Source organism: Coptis chinensis, chromosome 6, assembly GCF_015680905.1.
Source record: "Coptis chinensis isolate HL-2020 chromosome 6, ASM1568090v1, whole genome shotgun sequence".
Taxonomy (NCBI): domain Eukaryota; kingdom Viridiplantae; phylum Streptophyta; class Magnoliopsida; order Ranunculales; family Ranunculaceae; genus Coptis; species Coptis chinensis.
In genome coordinates, this window is record NC_141461.1 from 90,893,802 (window position 1) to 90,907,369 (window position 13,568).

The window sequence follows — 13,568 nt, forward strand, 5'->3', positions numbered from 1 at the left end:
TACGAGACGAAGACTCTAACTGGAGGGCATGAGGAGAGACGGAAGAAACAGGGCTATCCAACACATATAAGCCACCCTCTTCACATCCACTACCAATCATCTTCTGTGACACCAGATCTTGAAAAACACAGTAAGATGGATAAAATGTTACACTGCAGTTTATATCTCTAGTGAGTGTACGTACTAACAAAAATAAGATTGGTTGTCAACTTAGGACATGAAGAACATCAGGTAACAAAAGAGGATCAGTAACAGAGATACAACCCTTCCCTGCAATATATAGGAGTCTCAGCCCCATTGCCAAGACGAACTGTCCGTTTCCAACAACTAAATGCATAAGTCCGAAAAAGAGAGGACATAACAGTCATATTATCAGTGGCACCAGAATCAACAATCCAGGGTGAAGTTTGGGATGCAGAAGCACTATTGGTAGATGTAAAGTTACATACATGAGAAACCCCCGGTTGAGAAGACAGAGAGAGAAACTGTTAGAATCTGCTGATCTCTTCTGGAGAAAGAACACAAGAAGCATAAGACCCTGGTGTATTAGAGTCAGCAGATAGGTGTTCTGATGACTGAGATGATGAGCGTTGTTGAGAACCAGGATGACCGTGTAACTTATAACATGTTACCTTTACATGCCCAAATCTGCCACAGTGATCACACTTCTCTTGTGTAGGACGAGAACTACCAAAGGTTGCTGGTAGTGGCAAAAGACCCGGTAGTGGTGCCTGGAAAGTTTGTGAAGAAACTGACGGTGGTGATGGATAAGCATAACGGACTGCCATAGCAAAAGTCTCGGATAGAAGACCAGGAGTATGAGGCATAGGCGCTCGACGACTCTGATCAGAGAGATAATAGGGGTGTGCTTTCTCAAGAGTTGGGAACGGAAACTTGTCCAGCAGATAAACAACAACATACTCAAACTCAAGATTGATCGAGTCCAGTAAGAAACTGAAATACTCTATTCTTCTCCACTATCATTGCATAAATCTTTGCTGTAGTAGGTGGAGATGGAACTGTTTCACTCGGTGCACTAGTTGGCCATTCAATGAAGCTATCATAATGAGATAATTCTTTCCAACCAGATCGAAGTCTCGCATAGTACGCCCCCAAAGATTGGGTACCCTGTTTGAAATTCCCAATCTCATTAGAAAGTTGGAAACTCCTTGCATTATTCTGTCTTTGAGAGTATACCTTACGAAGAGATTCCCAAATAAGATGTACGGTGTTTGTAAATAAATAGGCAGCAAAAATCGTTGGTTGCATTGAATTAATCAACCAAGTCCGCACCATAGAATCGTCTGAAAACCACTTAGCATACTTCGAATCAGTTTCTGTAGGTGCTTTCTCTGTGCCCAGCTAGAAGAAAGCCTATCTTTCCACGACCTCCAACAAACAATTTTACAGACTGTGCCTATCGAACATAGTTCAAGCCATCTAGTAGCTGTGAGGTAATTTTGAGATTTGGGTTATCATGAACAGAGTGGAAGGACTGGACATCTTCACGCGTTCCAATCGAAGAAATAGTCAAGATACTAGACACATCATCAGTAGCCATCTCAAAAAATTAAATTACCTCAACAATAATAAATAGATCTGAGAATTAGATTAACATCTATCACATCTCGGGACTGGAAAACAAGAAACAAACAAAAAAGAAAGTGTGGAAGCTTAGGTTGCGATCAGAACAACATTACGAAACCAGAGAAAGCGGCGGCAGCGTGAATCAAATCAAAAAAGTTACTGACGATGTGTCTAATATAAAAAACCCAGAGAAAGCAAGGTTGTGGAGCTATTAAATTTGGCTTTGATACCTTGTAGAAGCTAATTTAGGAGAAAAATCAAGTGTGTGAGTTTCTTCACATCACTTTCTATTTATTCAAATATAAGAGGAACCCTAGAAGGGCAATAAGGTAATTACATGATTAACAAAAGGAAATTACAATACTATCCTACTTGTGAAGAAATCCAAGGTCATTATAATGATGAAGACATTGAGGACCTTAATGTTCCACCTTCACAAACTCAAACACAAGCTTATAAAATTTTGGATGATGATAGTTCAAGTGACTTTTCTAGTGAAGGTGCTGATGGTGCAACATTTGATGGTGGTGACAATATGGAAACTCAAGGTCAGGTTGGCCTTCGTCCTTTCACTACTCTTTTGGAAACTCAAGGTCGGGTTGGTCTTACTCCTTCCTTTCACTTGTGAAGCTGATTTCGTGTTTGCCACACAAGATTCTTGTCATGGCTCTTGTCTTGCCCTACATCCAAATTGATCATTCTTGTCGGTGTTAATTGTTCATTCGTCATGTTGGCCTTTTAAGAGGAATACAACTATTGTGTTTTTGGCCTTTTGAGGAGGAATATAGCTATTGCGGTGTTGTGCCATTCTTGTTGCTTTTCTCTGTTTTTTTTTTTGTATTTTTTTATGGGAGACATGTGATTATTGAGATATAGCATACATGTCTATGTGAGAGGATTGTTAATTTTGAGAGAGTTTCTTATTTTGGTCATTTTTGGTGTTTAGACCTTTAAATTTGAAAGAATAGAGTTGTTAACCCATATTTTTAATATTGGTTGATGTATTTGCATATTTTCTCTTACTTTAATTTTCACAAAAAAAATTCGAAAATTTCTATATTTTTGTTTTTTGTGGTCACCAAAACAATAACCGAAAACAAAATTTAATTCCTTGCTCCTATGGTATTTCCTAACAATCCGGATACAACCTACAAAGCCGGAAAACATTACCCAGAGAAAGTCAGATTTATTTCATCAAATCAGCAGAAATAGAACAATGGGACCTTCCCACTTAAAAATGTCCAGGCTGCTTTCTGACACGCAACACCAGTGCATATCTTATCCTTTGTTTTAAAGCAGCAAATTAAAGTGGATGCAGAGGTAACCAGCTTCAGAATACTTATAACACCCCGACTTTTATTTGCTTTTTCTATAATAATATTAATATTAATAATAATAATAATGTAAATAGATAAAACAGAAATAGGATATCCAGTAGTTCGGATAAAAGCCCGTAAGTAAGTAGATAGGTTTAAAACCCTTGTTTTACGGGGAGGTTTTAAAAACTAGAAAATAGGGGTTTCTCACGTAGAGTTTTTAGGGAAAAACAAAACGGGAGTTTTAGAAAAAAAAAAAAAAAAAAGTTTTACTAAGAGAAAAAAAAAAGGGGGTTTGAACAAGAAAGATCGTCCAGTTTCGCGCGACAGTAGATGTTGGGCTTTCGGGGTTTCACTCTCGGGGAGCTGTTCGGTTTATAATAGTGAGTAGATACTTTATGTTTTTTTTATATAAATTTCTCGTTATTTGTTAGATACAAAAAAATAAATGGGCTGTGTTCATACTGTGTTTTGATACAGTTTCGTTTTTCTGCCGTTATTCTATCTTTCTCTTCTCTTGTTTAGCTATGGAATTTGGTTATATGTTAGCATATGGAATTGGTTAATAACTGAACTCTAAATTGAATCTGCCGGAACTCGGAACATAGCATCAATGGCGACTTAAGTTAAATCAAGAAATCGTTATGATTATATGTTTTTTTTGTGAGCTGGACTATTGTGGTTGTGAGGGGAACTGTTAGGATTTGTTGGTGATAGATGGGTGTTGGCGTCGCGAGGTGGGCTGCTGAAGCTCCGGAGGAGCTTCAATGGCGACCAAACACCAAAATCCAATCGTCCTGCGTTAGGTTTTGTTTGGATTAGTGTTTGTTGTTGTTTAACTGTTGTCGGGTTTGATTGTTTTGTTGTGAGGTTTTGTTAATGGTGGAGTGGGTGCTGGAGAGGGGACGATTGAAGCTGTATAGAGCACTAATGGCGTCGATTCGAATTTTTACAGTATAATAGAATCATGATTTGATGGTATAGGTCGGTGGGGGTTTTTGTGGGGATGAAAACTGCTGGGTTCCTTTTGTTTAGAGGTGGCCGGTGGTGGCTGTTGTGGTGGTCGGTGGTGGCTGGAAGTTGGATGAGGAAGGAGATGAACAGTGAATCACGATTTGGGCTTGGGCCAAATCGTGATGGGCTTATATGTTTTGTTTGGGTTTTATTTTTTTTGGCTTAAGTTAGACTATGGGCTTTAGGCTTTGGGCTTTGGGTTAGAAGAGTGGACTCTGACTTTGACTGTTGACCAGAGTGGATTTTGACTTTGACTTTGACCAGGGTTGACTTTGACCAGTTGACCCAAAATTTGACTTTTACCTAAAATTATGATTCGGTCTAATAGGATAAGTCTAGGACTATTAACGTGTTTGACTTAGGCTAAGACCTTTCTAAATATACTTGTGTACATGTATTTACTGCTTTGTGATTTTTCAGTCTTTTACGATACACAACGTTATGACACTTATACATTCATGAAATTAATAACGCGTAAACCAAAAATATACTTGAATCAAGATATTCCTTCGTTCTCTGAAATAATATATACAATAAATTTCAATAATGCGTAAACAAAACTTACCGCACCCTTTTAGAACTCTCCACGCCTCAAGTTTTGGAATTGAGTTATGACTGATGATGTCATATGTTAGGTGGGCATTTATTGAATGTGCCATAAATGGCTCGTTAAAATAAAATGGCATTCATTAATGCTATATAATGACCCGGTATTCATTAAATGTGCCATGAATGACCGTGATGGTTTGGATCCCTAAAGAGGAACTAAGGTATTCGCCTCTATGGGTTAGTTGTATTCCTTGAGTAATGCGGGAATGTAGGATTGGGTATTCCTTGAATGTGGTAGGAATGACCTCGGGGCATTCATTGAATGTGCCATGAATGGCCCGTTAGTGATATGATAGGTATTCCTTGAATGTGGCGGGAATGACCTAAGGTATTCATTGAATGTGCCATGAATGACCTTAGTTTTTGTGCCCAAAGAGGTTGTGAAATATGTGTATGAAAGCCCAGAGATGGCTATGATATTGTGGTATTCGGTGGGAGAGAGGCACACAGGAATGTGTGATTTGGCAAATGTGTGGAGTGCAAATCGTGGAGTAGGTACTAAAGGGTGGGTGTATAAGAAAAGTAATTGATTAAGTGATAAGAGAAATTGATTTGATTATGCGAGTGTGTTTGGGCTTACTTTTGAATACATAGAGGATATCTACATATGTTATATACAAGTTCTAACTTTATTTTGCAAGAGGGTAGGACTTAATAATATTTTGTGCAGGGACGCGGTCCTACCCTTATACAACAACGGATATCGGTAAGTTGTACTTCAATTATTTAGATATTAAAACGAGTTATTCAAATGAGTTAATAAAATGGAAGTTAATAAAATGGAAGTTTTGTTTGGGAAGAAACTATGCCGGTTGAGATGACGGAACTACCTGTCTTCCAAGCTGAAAATGATTAGGTTATGATAGATTTAAAGTGTTAGTTGGATAAGTAAAGTTTGGAAATGTTTATATGTGGTTAGTCTACTCATACCAGCAAATTCCATTTTGTTGACTCATGTTTGCTTTGTTTTTAGCGCGTGGGTGTGTTCTTGAGAACATAGGTGGAAGGCGATGGAACCGCTGCGCAGATTGGGATTCGCGTGCCGAGCAAACCGTTAGTTTTCTTTTAGGTCGGATTCCTATTCGAAGGATGTAATAACGTAGTTTACCTTTTTCATGGCATGAGAACATGGTAGTGATGAATTTTATTCTGAGAGTTTGTTTGATGTTTTATTTGGAAGGATATTATCTTAATAAAGCAATGACGGATAATTATTGGGATTATTGTAATTTAAGTTGATTCTTTTATGACATGGCTGTTAGGGTTTTGTATGTGTAGTATCCCCTGTCATAGTCTGGGTTTTTAAACAAGTGAACTTAGTGATGTTTGAGATTTTTTTTATATTTCAAATATTCACTTTGTTATTGTTTAGAAATTCGGTTGTGACAATACTGATCGCAAGTTAGTATAGTTCGATTACTAGGAGTGTTCGGGGTAAATTTTGAGGCGGAAATTCAGAGAGTAAGGAATGCCTAACAAAGTAAAGGCCACAACTTTAACCTAAACCTTACTGGGTCGGTATAATTGAAATGCAGAAGGAGCAATAACTTATTTAGAGACAATGTATACTCTTAGTACAAACTTGAGCATAAAATTAAAAGTGGCCGGGATATGCTTGGTCAATGATAAAGACATACCACACTTATCAAATAACTGGTATCAATTTAGGAGAGGAAAATTCTTGCTCAGGGAGAAACTCGGGCGACTGTCAACAACTTAGCCATAATCTACAATTGACTCTCGACATATTCATGATCTTGGTTTGAGCATCCGATCTTCATTTCCTCCAAGATGTTGGCATTCTCAAGCAAATATCTCGTAAAGTCGAGTTCGCTGTCACTTCCTTGGAACTTTTCAATGTTAGTAGTTTTAAGGTGCTTGAATATAGTTTCATCAGTAACTTTAAGGGCTCATGAACTAGTTGCCGGGCCTGTTCAAAATAAACAAATACCAACAAAACTGACAAAAATAAAAGTTTTTTTTTTTTTTTTTTTTTTTTTTTTTGCCATGAGGATCATGGCTGTTAGTTTTCCCAATATTATTCTTCCTAATAATATTCTTTATAAATCGGATTTTCACCGTGAGCTGATAATTGCCAACTGTATCCACTATTTGAGTTAATTTAAGACAATATTTTATTTTGCTTTCTCTAATCCAGATTAGCATTCATTTGTGCTGGTACCCCTAATCCATAAATCAAGCAGGAAAACCATTCCAATCTTTGCAGAAAGTTTAACTCCATTGTGGAGAGATACCAAAAAGCCTTGGGTCAGTTTATCAACAAAACTAAAAGTAGAATGTACATCCAAAGTTTGTGACTTGATACAGGAGGATAAGTGGAGTGTCCCTACTGCAGTAGAAGAAGTTATATATACTTTTTTTGATGCAAGTAGAAGAAGTTATCGATAGTGTTGGATTACATGTGAATTCGGTTGTGAAATGTGACTCACTGTATGAGGACTACATGGTATGGTGTCCGGATACGAAGGGTAAATTCTCCACGAAATCAGCTCATGAGACAATCAGAAAGAAGAGACCAAAATCATCCAGAAAGGTATACCTACTGATGACCGGGTTCAATTACAGCATGTGGCTTCTCGATATAACTTGTGCAAGCAGGGCCGGCTCTGAGGGGTAGGCAGCATAGGCAGCCGCCTAGGGCCCCCACGGAATAGCCCACTGAAAAGGCCTCCACTTGGTGCGACCAATACTATACTAGGCCCAGTTTTGTGTTTAATTTGTGAAAAATGCCTCTATCTAGAGTCGAACTTGGGCTGGAATAAAGAAAATATAAGGTTATAACTAGTAGATCACTCTCATTTTGATGTTCAAAGTGACTTACAATTACTTATTTACTTACAAACAATATGCATATGATTTTTCATTAGATATTTTGGGTTTTATAAAGGCCTGATTTTAAAAACTCCCCTAGGGCCCCCACAATCTCAGAGCCGGCCCTGCACGTAACAGACTGATTGTCTAGTTAACAATGTCAGTAATAGACGCAAGTTTGCAATGCTATTGGTTTGAAATTCAAGTCCCAAAACCCAATCCAAATACTTCCCAAAAGAGAAAAGAGACAAATAGCAGGGAAACTGAGAAAGAAGTCATAGACCCTAAGAAAACATCACCCAGTAAGTCATCTGGTGTTGGGCTTCATCCAATTTCTTCACACACAGATATATTATTTGGGTATGTAAACTCTCAGTTTCTCTACTTTAATTGATTTGTGATTGTTTGTTACAAGTTACAACTAGTTGAAAAGGGATGGGTAACCAAGAATGTAAGTTGATTCTCTGGGTGTTATTTATATTGTCATTGGTATGTACTTCCATTGGTCAAGCTGATAATTATATGATAGATTGCGGGTCTTCGTCCAATACTACACTGGGTAATCTTGTTTATGTGTCTGATAGTACTAGCTCTACAATCCTGTCAACCCCGGAAAACGTCTTGGCGACCACGACTATGAATTCCATTTCGCGTATATATCAGACTGCTCGAGTTTTCGTTGGAGATACTTCTTACACATTTCGCATTCAAAGGCAAGGTCGGCATTGGATTCGACTACATTTCTTTCCGTTTGTTTACCAGGGTTATAATATGAGTAGTGCAAGCTTTTCTGTTACTACCCAACAGTTTGTTCTACTCGATAATTTCAATGTAAACAGTGGTACCTTGCTTAAGGAATTCTCTGTGAATATTACTACGAATGACCTTGTTCTTAGGTTTGTGCCATCAGGAAATTCATTTGCCTTTTTAAATGCCTTGGAAGTAGTTTCTGTCCCCGATGAACTCATTACCAATGATGCCACGCCTAATCCTGTGGGGAACTTTCAAGGTTTGTCTAGACAGGCATTGGAGACAGTACATAGGGTGAATATGGGTGGACCTTTGATAACTTCTTCAAACGATACACTGGGGAGAACTTGGGTTCCTGATCAACCCTTTTTGCTAACGCTTAATCTTGTCCAAGCAGTCTCAAATGTACAAGCTGTGAACTATGTGCCAGGTGGGCCTACTAGTGTTATTGCCCCTAATAACGTTTATGGTACTGCCGCAGAGATGCGCCCAGCAAATGTCACCAACAGCAATTTCAATGTGACATGGGAATTTGATGTGGTTCCTGGATTTGACTATCTGATTAGATTTCACTTTTGTGATATAGTGAGTACCGCTCTTAACCAACTCTTGTTCAATGTCTATATTTTTACCCAATTGGTTGTTGGGAATTTGGATCTTAGTACTAAAACCAGCAATTTGGCTGCTCCGTATTATGTCGACTATATTGTGACTGTAAGTGACATGAGAAGGCTTACTGTAAGTATTGGACCTTCTGCTGGTGCTGATCCAAATGCGATTTTAAACGGCTTGGAGGTTATGAAAATGAACAATTCTAGAGGAAGCCTTGATGGTGGATCATTTGTTCCCTCACCGCCAAAGTCAAAGTCACAGAAGAAAGTTGGGTTGGTTGTAGGGATCGTTGTTGGTTTGGTTGTCTTGATTGCAGTGGCCCTAATTGTCGTCATGATGAAGACAACGCCTACGTTCCCATCATTCAAAAACATGGGTCCCTTTTATGATGAACGGAGGAGGAAATTCTTTGAGTATGGGAAGTAAGTACTCTAATGGGACGATTGGTTCTACTGCCACAAATCTTGGGTATCGTGTACCTTTTGTAGCGTTGCAGGAGGCCACAAACAACTTCAATGAGAGTCTGGTTATAGGGGTTGGAGGTTTTGGGAAGGTTTATAGGGGTTCTCGAGATGGCACAAAAATTGCAGCCAAGAGGGGTAATCCCCAATCCTCACAAGGACTTGCTGAGTTTCGGACTGAAATTGAGATGCTATCTCAGTTCCGCCACCGCCATCTTGTCTCATTAATTGGGTATTGTGATGAAAGGAATGAGATGATTCTTATTTATGAATACATGGAGAATGGGACCTTGAAGAGTCATCTCTATGGCTCCGAAGTTTCCCAGTTTGGATTGGAAGCAAAGGCTTGAGATATGCATTGGATCGTGCGAGGGACTTCACTACCTTCACACTGGTTCCTCAAAGGCAGTTATCCACCGTGATGTTAAGTCTGCTAACATCTTACTTGATGAGAATCTTATGGCCAAGGTTGCTGACTTCGGCTTTCTAAAGCTGGGCCAGAAATTGATCAGACACACGTGAGTACTGCAGTAAAAGGGAGTTTTGGGTATCTCGATCCAGAATATTTTAGAAGGCAGCAGTTGACTGAGAAATCAGATGTGTATTCTTTTGGGGTAGTTTTGTTTGAAGTCATTTGTGCAAGGCCTGTTATTGATCCATCCCTCCCTAGAGAGATGGTGAACTTAGGTGAGTGGGCAATGAAGTGGCAAACGGTGGGAAGTTGGGGAGATTATAGACCCTAATATTGTTGGTAAAGTAAGACCTGACTCTCTCAGGAAATTTGGCGAGACAGCGGAAAAGTGCCTAGCTGAATATGGAGTCGATCGACCATCAATGGCAGATGTCTTATGGAATCTGGAGTATGCTCTTCAACTGCAAGAGGCAGCGAACCAAGGTGATCCTTATGAAAACAGCACAAACCAGATAGGTGAGATCTCCCCATTAGTCAACAATGCCAATTTTGTGGAAACCGGTGCTAATTTCGAAGAGTTCAGTGCAATAGATGATCTCTCTGGGACTTCAATGAGTAAGGTCTTCTCACAACTAGTGAAAGCTGAAGGGAGGTAGATTGAAACTGGAGGTCTTACGGGCGATAATTGCAACTCCACACAAACTATATGTGGTCATCTTCCTGATTCAAATTGCAAAGCGCATGGTTAATTCCTTCATGTGCAGGTAGGGTGAGTGACTGCAAGTGTTTGAGCATTTTTTTCTTAAGTTTATATATCGCTGCATGTACAGTTTTTCATAATTGACCACGGTTTTGTGATTAATCAGTTATGGTTGTGTTTTGTTCCTCTCTATTTGTAGATGTGGGTTTTATCCTGTTTATACAGTCTTTTTATGGGCATCCTCCCTGAAATAAAGGACATGGCTCACTGATTTTAAATCATTTAGTTTTCAAAACCTCATGAATTAGGTTAATCACTGTTGTTAGTGACAATTTGCCTGATCCAGGCACTTGGGGTGCTATGGGTGAGGACATGGACTTAAGTGATGCTATATTTTATAAAATTGAAGAGATCATTTGCAAGCTCTAGATGGACTTAGGTGAATCGCCTTAGGAAAGCAATGTTAGAATAATTTAGCACTTTTTATATCTTTTCTTTTAGGTAAATCATGATATCTAGCTGATCGCTTCAAGATTAGCATTTGACCTTGAGGAAGAGGTTGTTTCATTGATTAGTGTATCTTCATTATTATGTTTCTGCCGACTGATCTCAGAGGCCCAGTTCAACTCAAGTTGAACGAGATACTCTGGTTGTATTAATTTCAGATGAATTGTCTCACAGTCCAAATAATACTTCCTGCGTTTTGTTTATAGTTTCTAAAATAAATGGAAAAGGGGGTTGCACGTTGGACATGCTTCTAACAAGGATGAAAATTAAGTATGGACTGTATATCTGTATCTGGAATCATTCATAAGATCATCAATTAAGCAATATAAGTATCTTACAATATAACTGTTGTTTTATAGTATCTGAACATTTATTTTTATAAAGTTTAATTATGAATGTTCCTTTAATTCTGAAGCTGCCTTGAAAACATCAGATTCTCGCTTAGGTACTAAAAATGGTGAGATAAATGGTTAACCTAGAAAATGGTGAGTGCTCGGTCTGCAGACAATCTGCCAACATAGGTGGCCAAGAGAGGAAATTCCTTCTTGATTTTGTTATTCTTAAGTGCTTACTTCCTTGCAGACTTTCACCTAATCTTTTGTATTGACTTGAAACTGCAAGTGTGCTTGCTTATAAAATCTATTGCCAGTATATATCCTTTCAATTTTTATTCTATCATATATGTCATTACTTTTTAAATGACAAGGAAGTCAGGACAATTCTTTATGGATCTCTTCATGAAACATTATCGGAGAATTCCAGACTAGCTGGAATCTTACATATATTTTTTTAGGGCTCCTTTCCATTTTATATCGTTTCCTTGTTGAACATTTGATCTGGAGTTTTCTCATGCTCAGCACCAAGTTTTCTGTTTCTTATTGATAGTATATGTATATAGGTGAAGATGTGAATTAACTTGATATAATGCTCGGGTTAGGATATCCATTAACAAATGAAAAACTTCATTCTTTTTCAAACACTGATTAGTTGTGGATTGGTTCAACATTGAGATTGAACGTAGCTTCAGTATTGTTTCTTTATCTCGCTGCTTACTAATCCATGTTCAATGTACTTAATGAAACTTTTAACACTATTTTGAGACTTGGTTAACATTTTCTGTAGTTCAGTTTTAGTTTTTTTTTTTATTGGCAAACCTCTTTTAAATGAGATCAGTAGTAACTCTTTGATGCTGGTGGGGTTCGAGCCCCAAACCTCTGGCATCATCACTCAAAGGTTTTACCGACTTTGTTAGTCGGCACCTGCAATTCAGTTTTAGTTTCAATCATACATTTATACATACTTTATGCAATTCAGTTTTAGTCTCAATCATACATTTATACATACTTTAGTAGAACTTCTGTATCCTCCCCGAAAGCCCTAATACACAGGCTTGCATTACAAGTTTATAACTGCCCACCTCACCAGACTAAAGATAACTTACATGTAGTAATTGGTCTTTGTTAATTTCCTTAATTATATGAAACCGCAATTTTCACTGGAAGTTTCATGAGCTTTCTTTTCGTAAGTTACGGTTGTTTCGGAGGGGATGTATCCAATGCCTAAAACATCAATCATCTCATCTCATCCCGACAAGCACACACAAGACTTCTATACCATGCCTGTGGAATTAGATGATAACTTATAATAATGAATTTACTAAACATGATTAATTTTAGAAGAAAGACAATGATTTGTAGTAGTGAACAAGAGTAATACTTTTATAAGTACCTGGGTTGAGTTGTCTTCAACAAGCATTACATAGTGTCATTAATTATCATGATGTATTGGTGTGGAACACAAGCTTTTCTCTTTATACAAGTGTCTGTATAGTAGTAACCTTTTTCTTTTCCAAGTTTACTTATTATAATGTTCATAAGCAATTCTTACTTTCTTAACCTGTCATGATAATTGAATTGTCAGAGTTATATGCATCTCTGCTAGACTGCTACTAAGTCCCTTGTCTTCTCTGGTCAGGTTTCAAGTTAAATTACTGCATGGATGTAATGCTCTTGTCTAAATTTTTAATCTGTGAGGGACAATGTTAAAAACAAGTTGACATAAAGACCCCTACATTATAGTCAGACTTGGAATGGCACTGAAATTGAGAGGCAACCTTGAAAGTGTATTGTGTGTATTAGGTTTCAAACATACTACTATAGTGTGATTTCAAACAGTTTATTCCAAAAAATATATTTATTATTAAGTAAACAATAAATCAAATTGATATGAATAAACCTTTAATATCAACAAACAAACAAACATTTTAGTTCAACGAATGAACCTAATTTACCAATGATTAAATCCGAGCTTAGTGATGATCACTATGTCCTTAAGACAGATTTTCCCCCTCACGGTGCTTGAAAGTTGATTGGAAACTGTTTCCCAAGATAGAACGGATTTTCTTCTATAGAAAGCTAGCATTTCAATTCTATAGACTCAGCGAACACAACATAGTATTTGACTAAGAACAGAGGGAGAAGAGAAAGATCAGAATTATGTGTAATCTGGTATGTATCTCTCCAAATTCATCCACTATTTATAAGTGAGTGGTGTCTCTTCGAAACAACACAGTGACTCTTGGAAAAAAGTGAACAACTTTTTGAAAAGTCACATGTTTCGAAAAGACACACTATTTCGGCATAAAACACTATTTCGAACCAGTGCCTATTTCAAAAAGTCACACATTTTTGGCATGATGCACTGTTTCGAACCAGTGTCGAAAGATCGCATCTTTTCGGCATAATGCACTGTTTCGAACCAGTGTATTA

The 13,568-nt window shown here is 37.8% G+C and overlaps 1 pseudogene; it reads left to right on the forward strand.

Annotated features, from left to right (window-relative positions):
* Positions 1 to 7,566: 7,566 nt before the first annotated feature.
* Positions 7,567 to 10,479, forward strand: LOC147495335 (receptor-like protein kinase HERK 1 pseudogene; annotated as a pseudogene).
* Positions 10,480 to 13,568: the final 3,089 nt, after the last annotated feature.